The following is a 6,514-nucleotide window of genomic DNA, read 5'->3' as shown; positions in this document are numbered from 1 at the left end:
GCCCTACCGGAAAATGCTTCGCAGGCTGGCGCGGCGGCGCCACGTGGGCGCCGGTGGCGCCGAGGCTGACGGCCGCCGGAAAGCCCGCAGCCCCACGGGCTCTGGGGCCACGCGAGCGGCTGCCAAAGAGCTTTCCAACGAGGCACGGCTTTCCCTCCTGGCTCTTCGGGCGTGGGAGCTGTCGCCAGAGCCGCGGCCCTACCGGAAAATGCTTCGCAGGCTGGCGCCGCGGCGCCACGTGGGCGCCGGTGGCGCCGAGGCTGACGGCCGCCGGAAAGCCCGCAGCCCCACGGGCTGTGGGGCCACGCGAGCGGCTGCCAAAAAGCTTTCCAACGAGGCACGGCTTTCCCTCCTGGCTCTTCGGGCGTGGGAGCTGTCGCCAGAGACGCGGCCCTACCGGAAAATGCTTCGCAGGCTGGTGCGGCGGCGCCACGTGGGCGCCGGTGGCGCCGAGGCTGACGGCCGCCGGAAAGCCCGCAGCCCCACGGGCTGTGGGGCCACGCGAGCGGCTGCCAAAGAGCTTTCCAACGAGGCACGGCTTTCCCTCCTGGCTCTTCGGGCGTGGGAGCTGTCGCCAGAGCCGCGGCCCTACCGGAAAATGCTTCGCAGGCTGGCGCGGCGGCGCCACGTGGGCGCAGGTGTCGACGAGGCTGACGGCCGACGGAAAGCCCGCAGCCCCACGGGCTGTGGGGCCACGCGAGCGGCTGCCAAAGAGCTTTCCAATGAGGCACGGCTTTCCCTCCTGGCTCTTCGGGCGTGGGAGCTGTCGCCAGAGCCGCGGCCCTACCGGAAAATGCTTCGCAGGCTGGCGCGGCGGCGCCACGTGGGCACTGGTGTCGCCGAGGCTGACGGCCGCCGAAAAGCCCGCAGCCCCACGGGCTGTGGGGCCACGCGAGCGGCTGCCAAAGAGCTTTCCAACGAGGCACGGCTTTCCCTCCTGGCTCTTCGGGCGTGGGAGCTGTCGCCAGAGACGCGGCCCTACCGGAAAATGCTTCGCAGTCTGGCGCGGCGGCGCCACGTGGTCGCAGGTGTCGCCGAGGCTGACGGCCGCCGGAAAGCCCGCAGCCCCACGGGCTGTGGGGCCACGCGAGCGGCTGCCAAAGAGCTTTCCAACGAGGCACGGCTTTCCCTCCTGGCTCTTCGGGCGTGGGAGCTGTCGCCAGAGACGCGTCCCTACCGGAAAATGCTTTGCAGTCTGGCGCGGCGGCGCCACGTGTGCGCCGGTGGCGCCGAGGCTGACGGCCGCCGGAAAGCCCGCAGCCCCACGGGCTGTGGGGCCACGCGAGCAGCTGCCAAAGAGCTTTCCAACGAGGCACGGCTTTCCCTCCTGGCTCTTCGGGTGGGGGAGCTGTCACCAGAGCCGCGGCCCTACCGGAAAATGCCTCGCAGGCTGGCGCCGCGGCGCCACGTGGGCGCCGGTGTCGCCGAAGCTGACGGCCGCCGGAAAGCCCGCAGCCCCACGGGCTGTGGGGCCACGCGAGCGGCTGCCAAAGAGCTTTCCAACGAGGCATGGCTTTCCCTCCTGGCTCTTCGGGCGTGGGAGCTGTCGCCAGAGCCGCGGCCCTACCGGAAAATGCTTCGCAGGCTGGCGCGGCGGCGCCACGTGGGCGCCGGTGTCGCCGAGGCTGACGGCCGCCGGAAAGCCCGCAGCCCCACGGGCTGTAGGACCACGCGAGCGGCTGCCAAAGAGCTTTCCAACGAGGCACGGCTTTCCCTCCTGGCTCTTCGGGCGTGGGAGCTGTCGCCAGAGACGCGGCCCTACCGGAAAATGCTTCGCAGGCTGGCGCGGCGGCGCCACGTGGGCGCCGGTGGCGCCGAGGCTGACGGCCGCCGGAAAGCCCGCAGCCCCACGGGCTGTGGGGCCACGCGAGCGGCTGCCAAAGAGCTTTCCAACGAGGCACGGCTTTCCCTCCTGGCTCTTCGGGCGTGGGAGCTGTCGCCAGAGACGCGGCCCTACCGGAAAATGCTTCGCAGGCTGGCGCGGCGGCGCCACGTGGGCGCCGGTGTCGCCGAGGCTGACGGCCGCCGGAAAGCCCGCAGCCCCACGGGCTGTGGGGCCATGCGAGCGGCTGCCAAAGAGCTTTCCAACGAGGCACGGCTTTCCCTCCTGGCTCTTCGGGCGTGGGAGCTGTCGCCAGAGACGCGGCCCTACCGGAAAATGCTTCGCAGGCTGGCGCGGCGGCGCCACGTGGGCGCCGGTGTCGCCGAGGCTGACGGCCGCCGGAAAGCCCGCAGCCCCACGGGCTGTGGGGCCACGCGAGCGGCTGCCAAAGAGCTTTCCAACGAGGCACGGCTTTCACTCCTGGCTCTTCGGGCGTGGGAGCTGTCGCCAGAGACGCGGTCCTACCGGAAAATGCTTCGCAGGCTGGCGCGGCGGCGCCACGTGTGCCCTGGTGTCGCCGAGGCTGATGGCCGCCGGAAAGCCCGCAGCCCCACGGGCTGTGGGGCCACGCGAGCGGCTGCCAAAGAGCTTTCCAACGAGGCACGGCTTTCCCTCCTGGCTCTTCGGGCGTGGGAGCTGTCGCCAGAGACGCGGCCCTACCGGAAAATGCTTCGCAGGCTGGCGCGGCGGCGCCACGTGGGCGCCGGTGGCGCTGAGGCTGACGGCCGCCGGAAAGCCCGCAGCCCCACGGGCTGTGGGGCCACGCGAGCGACTGCCAAAGAGCTTTCCAACGAGGCACGGCTTTCCCTCCTGGCTCTTCGGGCGTGGGAGCTGTCGCCACAGCCGCGGCCCTACCGGAAAATGCTTCGCAGGCTGGCGTGGCGGCGCCACGTGGGCGCCGGTGTCGCCGAGGCTGACGGCCGCCGGAAAGCCCGCAGCCCCACGGGCTGTGGGGCCACGCGAGCGGCTGCCAAAGAGCTTTCCAACGAGGCACGGCTTTCCCTCCTGGCTCTTCGGGCCTGGGAGCTGTCGCCAGAGACGCGGCCCTACCGGAAAATGCTTCGCAGGCTGGCGCGGCGGCGCCACTTGGGCGCCGGTGTCGCCGAGGATGACGGCCGCCGGAAAGCCCGCAGCCCCACGGGCTGTGGGGCCACGCGAGCGGCTGCCAAAGAGCTTTCCAACGAGGCACGGCTTTCCCTCCTGGCTCTTCGGGCGTGGGAGCTGTTGCCAGAGCCGCGGCCCTACCGGAAAATGCTTCTCAGGCTGGCGCGGCGGCGCCACGTGGGCTCCGGTGGCGCCGAGGCTGACGGCCGCCGGAAAGCCCGCAGCCCCACGGGCTGTGGGGCCCCGCGAGCGGCTGCCAAAGAGCTTTCCAACGAGGCTCGGCTTTCCCTCCTGGATCTTCGGGCGTGGGAGCTGTCGCCAGAGACGCGGCCCTACCGGAAAATGCTTCGCAGGCTGGCGTGGCGGCGCCACGTGGGCGCCGGTGTCGCCGAGGCTGACGGCCGACGGAAAGCCCGCAGCCCCACGGGCTGTGGGGCCACGCGAGCGGCTGCCAAAGAGCTTTCCAACGAGGCACGGCTTTCCCTCCTGGCTCTTCGGGCGTGGGAGCTGTCGCCAGAGACGCGGCCCTACCGGAAAATGCTTCGCAGGCTGGCGTGGCGGCGCCACGTGGGCGCCGGTGTCGCCGAGGCTGACGGCCGCCGGAAAGCCCACAGCCCCACGGGCTGTGGGGCCACGCGAGCGGCTGCCAAAGAGCTTTCCAAGGAGGCACGGCTTTCCCTCCTGGCTCTTCGGGCGTGGGAGCTGTCGCCAGAGACGTGGCCCTACCGGAAAATGCTTCGCAGGCTGGCGCGGCGGCGCCACGTGGGCGCAGGTGGCCCCGAGGCTGACGGCCGCCGAAAAGCCCGCAGCCCCACGGGCTGTGGGGCCACGCGAGCGGCTGCCAAAGAGCTTTCCAACGAGGCACGGCTTTCCCTCCTGGCTCTTCGGGCGTGGGAGCTGTCGCCAGAGCCGCGGCCCTACCGGAAAATGCTTCGCAGGCTGGCGCGGCGGCGCCACGTGGGCACTGATGTCGCCGAGGCTGACGGCCGCCGAAAAGCCCGCAGCCCCACGGGCTGTGGGGCCACGCGAGCGGCTGCCAAAGAGCTTTCCAACGAGGCACGGCTTTCCCTCCTGGCTCTTCGGGCGTGGGAGCTGTCGCCAGAGCCGCGGCCCTACCGGAAAATGCTTCGCAGGCTGGGGCGGCGGCACCACGTGGGCGCCGGTGGCGCCGAGGCTGACGGCCGCCAGAAAGCCCGCAGCCCCACGGGCTGTGGGGCCACGCGAGCGGCTGCCAAAGAGCTTTCCAACGAGGCACGGCTTTCCCTCCTGGCTCTTCGGGCGTGGGAGCTGTCGCCAGAGCCGTGGCCCTACCGGAAAATGCTTTGCAGGCGGGCGCGGCGGCGCCACGTGGGCGCCTGTGTCGCCGAGGATGACGGCTGCCGGAAAGCCCGCAGCCCCACGGACTGTGGGGCCACGCGAGCGGCTGCCAAAGAGCTTTCCAACGAGGCACGGCTTTCCCTCCTGGCTCTTCGGGCGTGGGAGCTGTCGCCAGAGACGCGGCCCTACCGGAAAATGCTTCGCAGGCTGGTGCGGCGGCGCCACGTGGGCGCAGGTGGCGCCGAGGCTGACGGCCGCCGAAAAGCCCGCAGCCCCACGGGCTGTGGGACCACGCGAGCGGCTGCCAAAGAGCTTTCCAACGAGGCACGGCTTTCCCTCCTGGCTCTTCGGGCGTGGGAGCTGTCGCCAGAGCCGCGGCCCTACCGGAAAATGCTTCGCAGGCTGGCGCGGCGGCGCCACGTCGGCGCCGGTGGCGCCGAGGCTGACGGCCGCCGGAAAGCCCGCAGCCCCACGGGCTGTGGGGCCACGCGAGCGGCTGCCAAAGAGCTTTCCAACGAGGCACGGCTTTCCCTCCTGGCTCTTCGGGCGTGGGAGCTGTCGCCAGAGCCGCGGCCCTACCGGAAAATGCTTCGCAGGCTGGCGCGGCGGCGCCACGTGGTCGCAGGTGTCGCCGAGGCTGACGGCCGCCGGAAAGCCCGCAGCCCCACGGGCTGTGGGGCCACGCGAGCGGCTGCCAAAGAGCTTTCCAACGAGGCACGGCTTTCCCTCCTGGCTCTTCGGGCGTGGGAGCTGTCGCCAGAGACGCGCCCTACCGGAAAATGCTTCGCAGGCTGGCGCGGCGGCGCCACGTGGGGCAATGGTGTCGCCGAGGCTGACGGCCGCCGAAAAGCCCGCAGCCGCACGGGCTGTGGGGGCCACGCGAGCGGCTGCCAAAGAGCTTTCCAACGAGGCACGGCTTTCCCTCCTGGCTCTTCGGGCGTGGGAGCTGTCGCCAGAGACGCGGCCCTACCGGAAAATGCTTCGCAGTCTGGCGCGGCGGCGCCACGTGGTCGCAGGTGTCGCCGAGGCTGACGGCCGCCGGAAAGCCCGCAGCCCCACGGGCTGTGGGGCCACGCGAGCGGCTGCCAAAGAGCTTTCCAACGAGGCACGGCTTTCCCTCCTGGCTCTTCGGGCGTGGGAGCCTGTCGCCAGAGACGCCTCCCTACCGGAAAATGCTTCGCAGGGCTGGGGCGGCGGCGCCACGTGTGCGCCGGTGGCGCCGAGGCTGACGGCCGCCGGAAAGCCCGCAGCCCCACGGGCTGTGGGCCACGCGAGCGGCTGCCAAAGAGCTTTCCAACGAGGCACGCTTTCCCTCCTGGCTCTTCGGGTGGGGGAGCTGTCACCAGAGCCGCGGCCCTACCGGAAAATGCCTCGCAGGCTGGCGCCGCGGGCGCCACGTGGGCGCCGGTGTCGCCGAAGCTGACGGCCGCCGGAAAGCCCGCAGCCCCACGGGCTGTGGGGCCACGTGAGCGGCTGCCAAAGAGCTTTCCAACGAGGCATGGCTTTCCCTCCTGGCTCTTCGGGCGTGGGAGCTGTCGCCAGAGCCGCGGCCCTACCGGAAAATACTTCGCAGGCTGGCGCGGCGGCGCCACGTGGGCGCCGGGTGTCGCCGAGGCTGACGGCCGCCGGAAAGCCCGCAGCCCCACGGGCTGTAGGACCACGCGAGCGGCTGCCAAAGAGCTTTCCAACGAGGCACGGCTTTCCCTCCTGGCTCTTCAGGCGTGGGAGCTGTCGCCAGAGCCGCGGCCCTACCGGAAAATGCTTCGCAGGCTGGCGCGGCGGCGCCACGTGTGCCCTGGTGTCGCCGAGGCTGACGGCCGCCGAAAAGCCCGCAGCCCCACGGGCTGTGGGGCCACGCGAGCGTCTGCCAAAGAGGTTTCCAACGAGGCACGGCTTTCCCTCCTGGCTCTTCGGGCGTGGGAGCTGTCGCCAGAGACGCGGCCCTACCGGAAAATGCTTCGCAGGCTGGCGCGGCGGCGCCACGTGGGCGCAGGTGTCGACGAGGCTGACGGCCGACGGAAAGCCCGCAGCCCCACGGGCTGTGGGGGCCACGCGAGCGGCTGCCAAAGAGCTTTCCAATGAGGCACGGCTTTCCCTCCTGGCTCTTCGGGCGTGGGAGCTGTCGCCAGAGCCGCGGCCCTACCGGAAAATGCTTCGCAGGCTGGCGCGGCGGCGCCACGTGGGCACTGGTGTCGCCGAGGCTGACGGCCG

Source organism: Rissa tridactyla, chromosome 23 (assembly GCF_028500815.1).
Source record: "Rissa tridactyla isolate bRisTri1 chromosome 23, bRisTri1.patW.cur.20221130, whole genome shotgun sequence".
NCBI lineage: Eukaryota > Metazoa > Chordata > Aves > Charadriiformes > Laridae > Rissa > Rissa tridactyla.
The sequence above is the reverse complement of the archived record's forward strand: the minus strand, read 5'-3'. Positions refer to the sequence as shown.